Here is a 15,758-nt window from a genome sequence, read left to right as displayed (position 1 = left end):
ATAATAAATGCAATTGCAACTTTAACTGCAACTTTTTTTTAAAATTGTCTCGTCTCTAACATTTTATGCACCCTTGACACTTTCATTAAAGGGCTGTGGAAGGGGTGGTAAGGGGACATGACCAACCATACAGACAAGTTTATCTTAATTTACGCCATTTTTCTGGCGCAAATGAAGCCAGAAATCTACGGCAGCTCTGAGCTGTTTAAGTGCACGGACAGCAGGAGGATGCGCCTAATTTACATTGAGGTGTAATCCTCGTCATAAATTAGGTGCATCCTCTGGCGGTGTAGGGGATATCAAGACTGGTGCAGAAAGTGTCCGTCTTGATGACTCTCCCCCATAGAGTCATAAGAATAAGGGGAGATTTATCAAAGCAGTCGTTTTCTGTGTCTCATCATAAATTATGTGCATCCTCCAGCATTCTGTGCACCTAAATAGAAATCATCTACGTCAGTTCAGAGCTACATTAGATTACTTGCATCATTTGCACAGCTTGCAACTTTTTAAACCCACTTTTGTGGCAAGGGATTTAAGAACTCTCCCTTAAGTGTTCCAGAATTGTAATTTCATGTGAATTATGTACTAAAACAGACATGGCAGTAGTGGTGACAGACACTCCCAAAAGCAGGAAAAAAAAGTATGAATTCACATGCAGATTCACCATTGAAATGAATCTGCATATGTTTTTGCTGCAGAATCCGTGACAAAATCTGCACCAGAACAACTCTGTCTGAACATACTGTAACGCACAAATTCCTATCCCTGGTGCTAAAACTTCCTATCAAATAATTCAATCTATCTAACTAAATATATCTTCCCATCCCTCACACTGTCCCTGTAAGACCCTAAAATGGCTTGTGTGTCTAATCATTTTGCATGTGATAGACACGTCCTGTCACATCAGTGGCTGAGTTCAGAATGGCACCTCTACTTGGGACTTTACATAGAGACTAACAGACCAGTCTACGTATATCTACCCCCACGATTAGGCTGACTGCAAGGCATCATGGGCAAGTAACCCCATGATCCTCCATCTTCCCTGCCCTGTTTCCCTCAATAGTGTACTGAATTTGATACGTAATATGGTAATATAATATGGTAATATAAGGTAATATAAGCTTTTTGCGTGATTTGGTAATATAAGGTGCTTTTTGCGTGATTTGGTAATATAAGGTGCTTTTTGCGTGATTTGTCCAAATCAAATGGCCAAAACGTCAACTTTGTTTTAAAGTAGAATTTTGTGGAAATTTGTAGTGAATTCAAATGGGAATGATCATGGGAAGTAAAGTTTATCTTGGTTTGGCATCTAGAGTCTTATTAGCTGCCGTTGGCATACTTTTTTTAGCTTTCTTTGAACATAAGCACAGAGAAAGGGTGAATGATGACTCTTTGAACAGCATTATGTCTCCTATGCTCAGGGACGTGTGTATTGTGAACTTTACACCAGGTTCTACATGTTTGTGCATTGTCCTTGGGCCCAAGCGATTTCCCAATAGCAGCGCTGCCATAAATTTCTGTTTAATGAAATTCATGGTGCACATTTCTTGTTCTACAGAGGTTCCTGTTTGGGCTTTTTGCTTTGCATCATTTTTCTTCCAACATCAACAGATAGTTATCTGTTTCTGATAATGGACAGGGAGGAACCAATGTCACCTTATTCCCACTATGTCACAGGCAGGCACATAGACAGTTCTGTTCACATCTGCATCGTTCCGTCTATTTGTAATGGAGGTCACAATACCCTACTAGACGGGTTAGGATTGATAAAATGACTTTGTTCTCTCAAGTGCTATTCTCACAGAATTTATGATGGAGCCTCTATCGTAACATAGTCTAAAAATGACCTGGAACCCTGGGAGACTGACCTGAGAAGCTTGCAGGATATTAAGATTAATGCCTGCCACACTTAGTGTGCCTTCACATATGACAGTTTTTGTCGCAGATATTTCTGCGACTAAAAGTCTTTTTCCATCCATCAGAATGAGTCTTGCAGAAACTCATGTCCTTCCCATCTAAACAACCCTATTCCGATGAATTGAACAGATTCTCAGTCAGAAATTTCTGCAATAAAATCAGCAGCGTGTAAAGGAACCTTTTTATATTCTCATGTTTTAACTGGAGATAAGCTTTTAAATGTCATTTTTTTGTGTCTTTAAGCTTTTGTTTCTTTTTACCAATGTATTTGATTCCTTGTAACTAACGCATCTGCAATTCAAATGTCAATCTCACTTATGTGAAACCCAAGCATTTGCCTCTATTTTATTTAAAAGTCATATTTGAAAGTACTGATTGACAGACACTTTTAGCTATAAAAAATTGTATCCAACCATTCTCTGACCTTTATAGCTGTGTTATCATGATCTCTTTACTTCAAAAGTAGTGCCCTTTTCTGTGGTGTTTACACAGGGGATACACGGAAATTATAGAATCTCGAAATAGACTGCACTTAAATTAAAGGGAACTCGTCACCACCCAGGCACAATTCCTTGTAGGACTAGCTTGGTTGAATGTAATGATACCTTTCACTTCGCAATATGTTGCTTTATTTTGCAGAAAAAGTACCATAATTGCAGTCCACAAATTGCGGATCCGCAAAACACAGTGGATTCCTCATTTTGTGGAACAGAACGTCTTGCCCTCTGTAGAACTGCCCTATCCTTGTCCACAAAATGGATAAGAATAGGACATGTTCTTGCACCACTGCGTAAGAAACCGCTTTGGTTTCGAAACACGTCTGGTGACTGCTAAAACATAGCAATATTTATTTATATACCTGGGCTGAAGAAATTCAGGATAAAGTTATTTGATCATTTCAAAATCGCTATCTACAGCCACAGATTATATCCAGCATCTCTCTGCTCACAATCCACATGCGCTGAAACGACGTAGTGCCAAAAGTGCTGTGTGTGTGAATATTGAAATCCAAAAGCCGCATATACATGTATGGATATTTTAAACAACGGACACATCGAGTTTGCAGTAGGATACCAATAATTTTTATATTCAGGCTGGATATATCATACTTGCATCCTGATATAAATCTCAAAGGCTGTTTGAAGATTTTTGGGGCATTTTAAACAGGACTGCTACAAAATTGAAAGCAGCAATCCTCATACTTGTGCACATAATAACGCTATGGAACATTTGTTACTATTGTGTTGAATAGTGCGAGAGCTCCGCACTACAACATGATAGAGGGACTGTGATTTCATGTGAATTTTTACTCATGTGCTTGTCATTGTCTTTTTATAGGGCCATATGGTTTTATAAACGCTATGTGTATGCATTACAATAAACTGTGATATTTTATAAAGGGCCGGTAATTGAGTATATATTTTTGATTTTATATGCTAGGTGGTATAGCAGACTGAGCCGCACATCATGAGCACTCTACCACATTTTGTATATAATTTTTTTTTTTTTGCTGAGACGCAGAATGGACATACGCATCTTTTGATGCCCAATTAAAGTGAATGGGTCCTCATCCGATCCTCCAAATTTTTTTTGCGGATAGAATGCGGACAAAAACCATGGTCATGTGCATGAGCCCTAATTCATATACAATATGCAGTTTAGGCTATGAATTGTGTGATCAAGTCACTCTCCATACTCTATTCACCCTTTTTCCTCCTACTTCCACTGCTAGCCCCTTCCTTTCCTTCTAGATTTGCAGGACAGGCAAGATGACTATACAGGAACCTTATCATGTCAATCAATTAAAGGGAGGGGATAGCAGAAGAAGCAGGAGAAACAAGGGTGGATAGTGGGCTTGGACCCCTCTCTTGGTGACTTAACTGCTTATTTACATTACATATATTACACTTGTCCAAAATGAAGCAACATATTGCTAATTGAAAGACATCATTACATTTAGCTGAGCTAGCCTTCCAAGGCATTTTGCCTTGCCTAACAGTGAACTTGGTTGAACTTGACAGACTCCTTTTCTTATCCTTCACTTTGTTTTTAAATATAAAATTGCTGCTAATTAATTTAAAGGCTGTACATCCTTTCCTCTCCTTTTTGAGAGGTCATCATCACAGTCATCAGGCTTGGCCCTGTCAATCTAGAAGAAGAGGGAGAGGCTGGCAGAGGAAGCAAGAGGAGCAAGGGTACAAATGGTGGTTTGGGCCTGACCTTGGTGTTTAAGTCCTCATGCAGACGTCTGTGGAACACGGTCTGTGACATACCGGACTGGCATTGCAGGAGCGCATGGCATCATAGCAACCAATGACGCCGTGCGCTCCTGCAATGCCAGTCCGGTATCTCACGGATTGTGTTCCACGGACGTCTGCATGAGGCTTAAGACACTGACAAAAAAAAAGTATTGTTCTAATCAGCAAGATCAGCCCTACCAGGCAGTATGCCTGGTTTAATAGGGTTGCTCATGCTAGTAGAGGTCTTTTAATGTCCTTGTAAGGCAATGTGAAAGGTATCCTTATAATAAGCTAAGCTAGCTCTACAAGGCATTGTGCCTGGAGAGAGACACTCTGTACAATCCACTGCTGTTTTTAGTTACAAAATCACTGCTGATTATTGGCTAAAGGCACCGTGCACTGATTATTTTTTATTATTCATTTGCTTTCTAAATGCAGAATTAGGGCTCGTTCACACGACCGTTGCCCCTCCTTGCCCATGCTGTGGACCACAAATTGCGGTTTGCAATGCACAGGCACCGACCGTGGGCCAGCCGCATGTGGATCGCGGACCCATTCACTTGATCCGTCCGTTCCGCAAAAAGATAGAGCAAGTTCTATCTTTTTGCGGTGTGGAGGCACGGAACGGAACCCCAGGAAGCACTCTGTAGTGGTTCCGTTACGTGCTTCCATTCCACACCGCATCTCCGGATTTGCGGACCCGTTAAAGTGAATGGGTCCACATCCGTGATGCGGAATGCACACGGCCTGTGCCCCGTGTATTGCAGCAACAGAGGGGCAACGGTCGTGTGAACTAGCCCTTAAACAATTTTCTAAATAGTCTTCATTAAAAATTTCTTACCATTTTACTTCTGCATTGTGTGTTTAAAGAAGCACTCCCACATACATAATTTTAATTTGTGAACTTAATAACAGGGTATATACTCTGGTAGCCGTATATGCTCCCAATAAGAACCAACTTAGATTTTTCAAAAGACTTTATGCGAGGGTGGGGAAAGTTAGGAAAGGGTCCCTTCTGTATATGGGGGATTTCAACTTACTTATGTGGCCTGAGCTAGACTCCTCGGCGACTCCTAAAACAACCCACCCCTCTAACGTTTTCTGCCTAACGCAAAAAGAAGGGTTACTAGATATATGGAGGTTGAAACACTTCAACGAGAGAGATTATAGTTTCTTCTCCTCTGTCCACAAAACATATTCTTGAATAGATCTCTTCCTGACAGACTATAATACATACCGTAGGGTGACATGCTATACGATTGGTCACATAGAATGGTCAGAACATGCCCCTATCTCTGTCACGATCTCTGAACTATACAATTCTCCCCCTACCATTCCTTGGAGAATTAATGGAAGGATCTTACACTCCACCAAATATCTACCCCAATCTAAGACAGCTCTTGAAGAATATTTTGCTTTTAATGATAGGAGCGATACAGGCATTGCTCCAATCAAAAGTGCTCATAAAGCCTTTATTCGTGGCCATTACATTAGCATAACATCCTGGGACAAGGCAGATAGGGAGGCTCAATGTGTGCAGCTTACTAACTCTATTATACGGCTCAGTCAAATGAATAAAAGGTCAAAGGATCAAAGTAGAGAAAAGGAACTCAAGGACTTACATCATAGGCTACACCTTCTTCAGCTTCATAAATATGAGCTAGCTTTGAGAAGGCTTAAGGCATCATACTATTGTCACAATAACAAGGCCACCTCCCTTTTGGCCTCTAGATTGAAGGCCTTACGGACTAAATCTAAAATATACTATATATGCGATCCGGAAGGGAAAACGATCTTTGATCCAAAAGGAAATACAAGATACTATAGCTGGGTTCCAGGGGCGTACATAGAAATCATTGGGCCCCATAGCAAGAATCTGAATTGGGCCCATTAACCCCACCCACTACCTTGGCCCATCCCACCTCCTGCCCTGGCTCCTCCCCTGCCACACCCCCATTTGCCAATAAAGAAATGTATACATGACCTACTGAGGACTCCAGCATAACGCAAACCGGACGGATCCGTTATGCAGGCCCTAGACTTCTATTATGACAGAATGAATAATGGAATGCCTATAAAGGCATTCAGTTATGCATTCCGTCATGGAATTGCATTATGGTCCATGGTAACGGAATCCATAATGCAATTCACTATTTACCACCAAACGAAGCGTGAACGAATTTTAAAATATGAAATTTGCTCATCTCTAATTATGAACAGACTGGGGACGACTAATGCTGGCGGTTTTATTTGTGTTTTTGAGGTGACAGGTTCCCTTTAACAGCAAGCAGAGTTCGTGGGAAGGCGAGGGGGGTGGCACATTCCTGAGTCCTCTATGAGCCTACAGTACCGCCCACCCCCACAGGAACTCTGCTTGCTGCTGCCCTCAGAAAGTCCTATACATGAAGTTCTGGAACTGGAACGTTTTATACAGTCTCTATTAGCACTAGCGTAATTAGAAATGACTGGGCCCCACAGGAAATTTTTGAACGGGCCCCACAGGAAATTTTTGAATTGCCCCCCTCCCAGCTGTCCGGCACCTCTGACCAGCAGAGACACTTGACTTCCCTAATACAGTCCAATTATCGTCCAATAGACAAGTCATGGAAATATAGAAAGTATACTGTACTAACCAGAAGACCTTTATTCTTACCTTTACTGTCAAAATATCATACTACACAGTATTCATATATTTCCATGACTTGTCTTTTGGACGATAATTAGAATTTGGACTGTATTAGGGATGAAGTCAAGTGTCTCTGCCGGTCAGAGGTGCCAAACAGCTGGGGGGGGGGCCCGTTCAAAAATTTCCTGTGGGGCCCACTGCACAGTCATTTCTATTTACGCCAGTGCTAAGAGACTGTTATTAGTACAGACTGTTATTAGTACACTACAGACATTCATTAATGATCCCGGTTGTAAAGATAGTCCTACTGTGTGGACGACGGATGGCAGTGGCACAGGTCCAGACTGGCTGTGAGATGATGGAAAAGGCACTGGCGTCTGTCGCGGCCGGGCAGCACAACTCACTCTAAAGTTCTTCCATGCTGGGTGCGCGCCTGCTGCCTGCACTGGCTGGGCCAATCAGCAGCAGGATCTTAACACACTGCTAATGCTGATTGGCCCAGTATGTGAAGCAGTGCAGGCGCAGCAGACACACGAGCCAAGGGAGCGCGGCTGGGTCCTAGGGAGCGCACAGTCAATGAGAAGTCAGACGGGGGGGGGGAGGGCGTGTATTATCGGCGGCGCTGGGAGCCAATTATAAGTGTGCAGACCGTCTCTGATCCTGCAGTGAGCGCAGTTGCAGGGGGCGGGGCCTTCCGAGCGCTCTGGGCCCCCCGGTGCCGCGGGCCCCATAGCAGTGGCGTACCCTGCCTCTATTGGCGGTACGCCACTGCTGGGTTCTACTCCAAATTGTATAATCTAATGGAAGAACGAAAGCACACCACAGCCCGAGCCCAAGGATATTTCTAGGTTCCTTGATTCTGTGAAACACCCCCTAATTGAAGAATCTGGATTGGAGGGCTTATCATCAGAGTTCACACAGGCAGAAATAACTTCAGCCATCAAATCCCTTAAATCCAATAAGACCCCAGGTCCAGACGGATTATCCAATGATTATTATAAGCAATTCTCCCCCATTCTGGCGCCATATCTTTGCAGATTGTTCAATTATGTGCGTGAATCAGGGTTCTTTTCCTGCAGAGTTACTCTCAGCTATGATAGTCACATTACCTAAACCGGGGAAAAAGCCGGATAAACCTGAAAAATTGCGCCCGATTTCTCTCTTGAACACGGATTTGAAATTATATGCAAAGATATTAGCTCTCAGGTTGGCGGATATTCTCCTTGAACTGATCCACAAAGATCAAGTGGAATTTTTCAAAGGGAGGAAATCAGCAGATGGTACAAGGAGGTTTTTGGATCTGGTAGGAAGTGTGGAGTCCTGTGGAATGCCTTTGCTGCTGCTTTCACTTGATGCGGAAAAGACGTTTGACAGAGAATAGGATTATTTGCCGATGATGTCATTATAGCTTTAACCAATCCCCATGGGTCTCTTCCAGAGGTTATGGCCCTTCTTTCACAATTTAGTGACATATCATATTACAAGCTCAATGCTAACAAATCCCTTATGTTAAATTTGGGACTTTCTCCCAGGATATCTGCTCAGCTATCTTCCCAATACACATTTAAGGAAGGTTTGCTCTATCTGGGAATAGCACTCACATTCCCCTCTAAAGAATTATTTGCCCCCAATTATGTTTCCCTGACTAAGACGATCAAATCTGATATAGCAGCTTACTCCAAGGTGGAGGTGTCTTGGGTGGGGAGGGTTGCGACTGCTAAAATGATGATCTTGCCCAAAATATTGTACCTCTTTAGGAATCTTCCTATTCTGTTACCCAAAAAATACATAACAGATTTACAGTCATTATTAAATGCCTTTGTTTGGAATAATAAGAGATTTAGGGTGGCTGCTTTCACCTTATACAAATCGGAGGCGCAAGGTGGATTGGGCCTGCCTAATTTGCTTTGTTATTATCATGCTGCAATACTTGATCAAGTAAGGTGTTGGCTATGTGGAGATGGTGCACCTCAGTGGGCTCAGATAGAAAAAGATACTATTAAGCCGGCGCCTGTAAAGGATTATTGATTGGCAATTCTTAATAACTCATTACATTCCCCGTCACTGGCACCGATGAAAGCAAGTGCACATTCATGGCTTAAAATGGTGGTTAAAAAGCAATTGGTTGCTTGGCGAATACTTGACATCATATTAAATATGGTTGACATTTGGGATAAAACACTGTCATTGCTAGAGAAGATTTTGGACACCCCAATGTCGAGGGATCTGGCTTTCTGTCTACTGCTTATAGGGATTGATGACTATCCGAGAGAAGATAGGGTCATAATATTTCATATTCTTACAACTGTAAAGATGTTAATACCAAAACATTGGTGCTCCACTCTAACTCCTTCACTTGATGATATAGTACGCAGGGTGGGCTATAACTGCGTAATAGAGGGTACGATGGCTTCTTGTAGGGGGGCCTATGATGCTTATTTGAAAAAATGGTCTAAGTGGCTAGCAGCGTACCCGAACTGACCACATGGCTTTATGTCTCAGCTGAGTGAGCAACGAGTTGCTACTATTGAAATTGCTCTGTTTTTTTCCGGCGCAATTGAGTTTTGTTCTATTCTTGTTTGTTTTGGTTTTTTCCCCCCTCCTTATTTTGTTATCCTTTCCCCCCTCCCCTTCCTTTCCTCGTCATTCCGATACCTCCCTGGCTAGGGAGTGATAACTGTCCACATGTTAATTGACTATTATTGCCATCTGTACATTGTAGAACGTAATCAATGCATTATGTATTCATTGTTACCTTAATGAATATTATAGCTTCTCTATTACCTTGCAACATGTGTGCATTTATTGTATCTTGTTATTCCTTTTGAAATAATAAAATACATTTTAAAAACGTTTTAAGAAATATAAAAACAAAAAGAACAAAAAAAAAATGCAAAAAAAAATTGCTAAACATGAAAAAATAAGATTGCCATTGTTCTGAATGAAAATGCTCAAACTATTAAAATGTAGAAGTATTTATATCATATGGTGAATTGTATAAGGGGATAAAAATCAGAATGGTCAAATCTCAGTTTTTTTGTCTATTTTGCCATCCAAAAAAATGAATAGAAAGTGGTCATAAAGTCAAAATTCTGCAAAGTGCTATTAATAACAATACAGAGTGCCCTTAAACAGTTCTCTAGACATAAATACAAAAAAGTTACAAGCATCAGAATAATTTTTTTCATTAGTTTTTATGTTGTTTTTCATTGTTTATTTTTGAAGTATTAACACATAAGAAAAACGGTAAAAACTGTAATAATACTGACCCACAGAGTGAAATTAACATGTCAGTTTTACCACAATGAGAACTCTGTAAAAACATAATCCATAAATCAATGGTGAAATAGTTTTTTTTCCCATTTCCACCCCAATTCATATTTTTTTCCAGTTTCCCACCATATCATATGGACTTTTAGGCCTCTTGCACACGACCATATGGCTTTTTCAGTATTTTGCGGTCCGCAAAAAATGGATCCGCAAAAAATACGGATGGCGTCCATGTGCATTCCGTTTTTTTGCGGAACGGGACAGCTGGCCCCTGATAGAACAGTACTATCCTTGTTCGTTATGCGGACAATAATAGGACATGTTCTATCTTTGAACGGAATGGAAAAACGGAAATACGGAAACGATAGGCATACAGAGTACCTTCCTTTTTTTGCGGATCCATTGAAATGAATGGTTTCGTATACGGTTCGTATATGGAACGCAAAAAACGGAACGGAAAAAAAAAATGTTTGTGTGCAGGAGGCCTTAAGTGGTACTCTTAGAATGTACATTTTACCCCACAAAAAAAATCCCTAATTTGGCTAGGTGAACAGAAAAGTAAAAAACTTATGGCTCTTGGAAGTCAGGGAGTGAAAATGAAAAATAAACAAAAAAACAACAACAGAAACTAGCCAGGAAGGAAAGGGTTAATATCTTTTTGCAAGATATCTTTATTTGTTGTTGTCAACCCAGGACTCACACACACTCATTCACGAATATACTCTCAGGAAAGCTTAAAACTTCAAAATTTTTCAATTACTGTAGCATTTTTGCATTGTGGAGTTTAAGGTTAATATTTTAACACATACCTAGCTACCTCAGGCTTTGGAAAATCCAAGATCTAATGTTGTAAGCTAGCCATCAATGCAGAAGCAGCAGACCACAAATAATTTAGCCATCTGTTGACAGAAAAAGCAATGTACATCAAGGTTATAGGTGAACAGCTTACTGATTTGAAGAACTCTGCCTGCAGAAATTCCCTCACCGTTACTAATATTCTGCCCACTTCATTGTGACATTTTAAACCTCAGTATTTAGAGCTCTGGTGCCTGGAGATGCAGACAGTAACGGCTATGTGAGGGCACCCACTAAATCAGATTTATCTCTGGAGAGGCAAACTGTGGAGGTCAAAGAAATATTACTGCATAGTGGCATGCATTGTAATACCACTGCTTCTCCAGCACTGTAAGTTGAGTAAGGTAGATTTATAGGGAAGTGAACAAAGAATAAACCACTGTCTCCCTGCTGTGAACAGGAGATAGCACACTTGTCAATATTAAAGGCTGATGCTTCTTTGCAACGGCTTTTTATTATCCAATTTAGGGTGGATTGGACAAGAATCAAATCATTTTCTTATAGATTATACTCCACGAGTGCCCCTTCTTATGTCTTCCTTGAAAGATGTGTTATGAGGTACTTCTCTTCCTCTCAGACTGTGATGGTTAATCCATAATTTGACAGCATGCAGCAGATTTCTTTCTTTTAGGCTTAAAAATGTATACAAAATTAAAGTTGAAAATAACACATTTAACTATTTGCATTTTTACTTAAACATATTGCATATCATCAGTATATATATTTTAGACAAAACTTCTATAGTATTTGTAAAAACAAACAAACAAAACTAGTATTTTCCTTAACCCTTTCCCGATGCAGCAATTTTTATTTTCATTTTAGTTTTTTACTCCCTGCTTTCCTGCAGCTTTATAATTTTTCCATTAAGATTGCTGTATTAGGGCTGTTTTTTGTGGGACATGTTCCACTTTCTAATGCCACCAATGATTATTTTATATGACGCAGTGGAAATCTGGAAGAAAATTCCAAATCGGTTGGAACTGAAAAACGTAATTCCACCATAATGTTATGGGTTTTGCTTTTATGGAGTTCCCTTTGCAGTAAAACTGACATGAAAACTTTATTCTCTGGGTCAGTACAATAATAGAGATACCAAATTTCAGATTTTTTTCTTGTGTTTTAATACTTAAAGGGGTTTTCCAAGTGTTCTTTATTGATGACCTATCCTCTGGTCGCAGCCTTCTCCAGCTTTTCATAGGCTGTGTGACATCACGTTCATCAGTCACATGGCCTGGGTGCAGCTCAGCCCCATTGAAGGTAATGGGGCTGAGCGGAGATACCAAACACAGCCACTATACAATATATGGCGAAAGAAGGCTGCAGCGATATTGCGAGTGCCGGTGCATTCTCAAACAGCTGATGACGAAAAAAAACACTTGGAACACCCCTTTAAAAAAAAACTTACAATGAATTTTTTTCTTTGTATCATCATATTCTGACCGCCATAACATTGTTAAATTTAGGTCTATGGAGCTGTGCAAGGGCTCATTTTTTGGGTGGTGATCTGTAGTTTTTATTTATACCATTTTCTATTATCCCTTTTTGGTGAGTAGCAACAGGTTTGGTGCTATTTTAAAGAAAATATATATTTTCCAGGTTATTGCGCCTGCTACATACAATGGAATGCAATTTGTGACAAAGTAATTCGTAATTAATTGAATTTATTTGTGAACTTCGGCGAAGCATCCGAATCAACTTTTTGATAACTTCACTCATCTCTAATTACTACAAAACTCGTTCCCAATAATCTGCCTGTGTAAACATGCTTCCTATGCAAAATGTTTGTTCATCGGGTGAAATGATCTATCATGCAGCCCATTAAATCATGGTCTCGTAGAAGAAAATTGTGCTGTGTGAACAAGGATCTGCTGCCCAGGAACAGTGAATCTGTATGAGGAAGAACAATGGCAGTAAGAGGTGATTCCCTTACGTCCTACCAGCAGCACAGATGGGGGTTAACTGCCCCCTGTGGACTGGTAGGACAGGCGGAATTTTAATGAGCCCATGGGGGGTTTCTTTCTTTTTTCTCCCCCATTTGTCTCCTTTTTTCTTTGCTGTCTGCGCTTATTGTTGTGCTCTTTTTTTCCCCCCATCGGACCTACCTCTGGTCCTACGGCTTACTTGGGGGTAGTGCGGTACCATTTCTTAGTGTGGCCCTCTCCTTCTGTGGCTGGTGGTGCCGCGCTCTCTCCAGCGCTCTGATGCCAGCAGGGCATGGGCTCCGCCATGACCGGAGGTGACGCGCGGCGGCGGCGGCGACGTCACTTCCGGTTTCTCCGTTCCCGGCCGGCGGCGCTTTTTCCTGCTGCCGGCTGGAGCATTTCACAGGGGGGGAATTTCTTTTATTATTATTAAATATAGAGATAATATTGGGTTATTTTAAACCTAAATTATATATATACGGTGGGGGTGATGCTTTCAGGGGGATGGATTTAAACAGGAAATCCCACCCCTGGGCGGAGTTTTTTCCTTTTTAAGCTCCCTGATTCCATCATTCTGTCTCTGGTTGCGCTGCTTTGACAAGCTAGCTCCAGAGTCCTTTTGCGCTTTGTCTGAGAGTTTCTCTGTCTTTTGACTGTGATTTCTTCAGCCACTGGTTTTTTCCAGTGTTGGTGGGCATACCGTTATGTTATTTTTTACTCCCTGTCGTTGGGCTTTAGGGATGCTTTAATCTTTCCTTTCGTTACAGTGATGGCTTCTCCTAGAGAGTCAGATCAGCAGCGGAAGTCGTCGGCCAAGAGGAAACACCTGGCCTGTTATGACTGCAACACGCCCTTGGACGACAATTTCCCCTACTCTAGGTGTGACAGTTGTCGTTCCCGCACCACCACTGAACCCACTATGCAAGATATGTACCAGTGGGCGAAGACGTATGTGGAGGACTCCATCAAGGGGGTAGTGAGTTTACTGAATGAGAGGCTACCGGTTCCCTCCCAGACTCCAATGGAAGTTGCCGCCCCTGCTGACAGACCCACGCCCTTCTCAGTGGGGTCATCTTCTTCTGAGGATGAGGAATCAACTTCGTGCTTTTTCCCACCCGAAAAAACGCAGAAGTTATTGAAGTCCATCAGGTCGGGGGACCATGATGTTGACACAGGGGAGTCTTCCGATCCCGCCGGTTGGACACAGAGTGTCTTCAAGGCGGATGAGACCCTTCTTTCTGTGATGCGCACAGAATAGAGGAAACCGGAAAAAGGTCCAGTCCTCACCAGAAAGTTTAAATTGATGTTCCCGATGGCCAAACCCTTGGTGGAATCATGGGGTTCCATTCCCAAGGTGGACATGGCTATAGCCAAATTGTCCAGGGGCACTCTGGTCCCTGCGGACGATGGGTCTAGTCTGCAGAACCCTCTCGATAGGAGGGCAGAGTGCACCCTGAGAAGGAGCTACTCGGCGGCCGCAGCCTCGGCCTCAACGTCTATTGCGGCTACGGAGGTCACTTCCTTTTTGCGTTCCAAGTTGAACCAGATTCAAACGGATGTCGACCAGAGTGTCTCCCGGGACGATATGCTGGTCGCATTTAAATCGGTTAATTTGGCCATGGACTTCTTATGTGACACGTCCGAGTTAGAACTGAGGTTGGCAGCCAAAACAATGGCCCTAGTGTCGCCTGCCCGAAGACCTTTATGGCTGAAGCCCTGGAATGCAGATAACGCTTCTAAATACAATTTGTGTGGGCTCCCCTTCGAGCCGGACCGCCTGTTCGGTTCGGAATTAGACAAGATCATGGAGGGACTCTCCTATAAGAAAGGGAAGAGTCTTCCCCAACAGCCCATTCGGGGTCGTGGCAGGCAAGATCGCGGAGGCAGAGCCGGACAGCAGGCCAGGGCACGCAGAGATTGGGGGGGGCAGTCCCGCAAACCCACCAAGGAGGCAAAACCCTCCTGACTATGGGCCTCTCAGAGGCTCTTGGTTAAACCCTGCTGCCCCTGTCCTTACGCCTCTGGATTTTCCAGTACCCCTCCCCCAGCTTCCCATGGGGGGACGTCTTTCCCACTTCAAACATGTATGGGCCCAGGAAATTTCAGACTCCTGGGTTCAAAGCATAGTTTCTGCCGGTTATCTAATAGATCTTGTTTCTCTCCCCCCAGAAAGATTCATTGCTACTCGAAGTTTTCTGCCTGCCAAACAGAGGATCCTTGAGTCCTATATTCAGGACCACATTTCCAAGGGAGCCCTGGAGGAGGTACCGGCAGGGGAGAGGGGTCTAGGGATTTATTCTCCAGTATTCCTGGTGCTCAAGAAAACAGGAGTCCTCCGGATGATCATAGATTTGAGATTTCTCAATCGATTCGTAAGGAGAACCAGGTTTCGGATGGAAACCATAAGGTCAGTCAGCCACATCCTCAACCCTGGAGACGTGATGGCTACTCTGTACCTCAAGGATGCTTACCTCCACATCCCGATCCACCCCTCCCCTCGGAAATTTCTCAGGATCGCGGTCCAGATTTCAGGAGTGCGCAGGCATTTTCAGTTTGCCGCCCTCCCTTTCGGAATCTCATCTGCCCCTCTTATCTTCACCAAGGTGGTAGTGTCGGTGGTGGCAGCTCTGAGACTTCAGGGACTGACCATTTTTCCCTACTTGGACGATTGGTTTCTTCTAGCCTCTTCAGTTCCAATACTTACCCATCATCTTCATGTCGCAATTTCCTTTCTGCTCCGCCTAGGCTGGATCATCAACTGGCAGAAGTCGAATGTGAGCCCATCGACTTCAATCCATTACTTAGGATTTGTGGTCGACTCTCTGCAGCTGTCCCTCCAGTTGACGCCAGAAAGAAGAGCGCGGATTCAGGACCTGGCGAGGATCCTTTCTGTCCCAGGTCGAGTATCAATCCGGACTCTCATGAAGA

The sequence above is a fragment of the Bufo bufo genome, chromosome 6 (genome assembly GCF_905171765.1).
Source record: "Bufo bufo chromosome 6, aBufBuf1.1, whole genome shotgun sequence".
NCBI classification, from domain to species: Eukaryota; Metazoa; Chordata; class Amphibia; order Anura; family Bufonidae; genus Bufo; species Bufo bufo.
The sequence above is the reverse complement of the archived record's forward strand: the minus strand, read 5'-3'. Positions refer to the sequence as shown.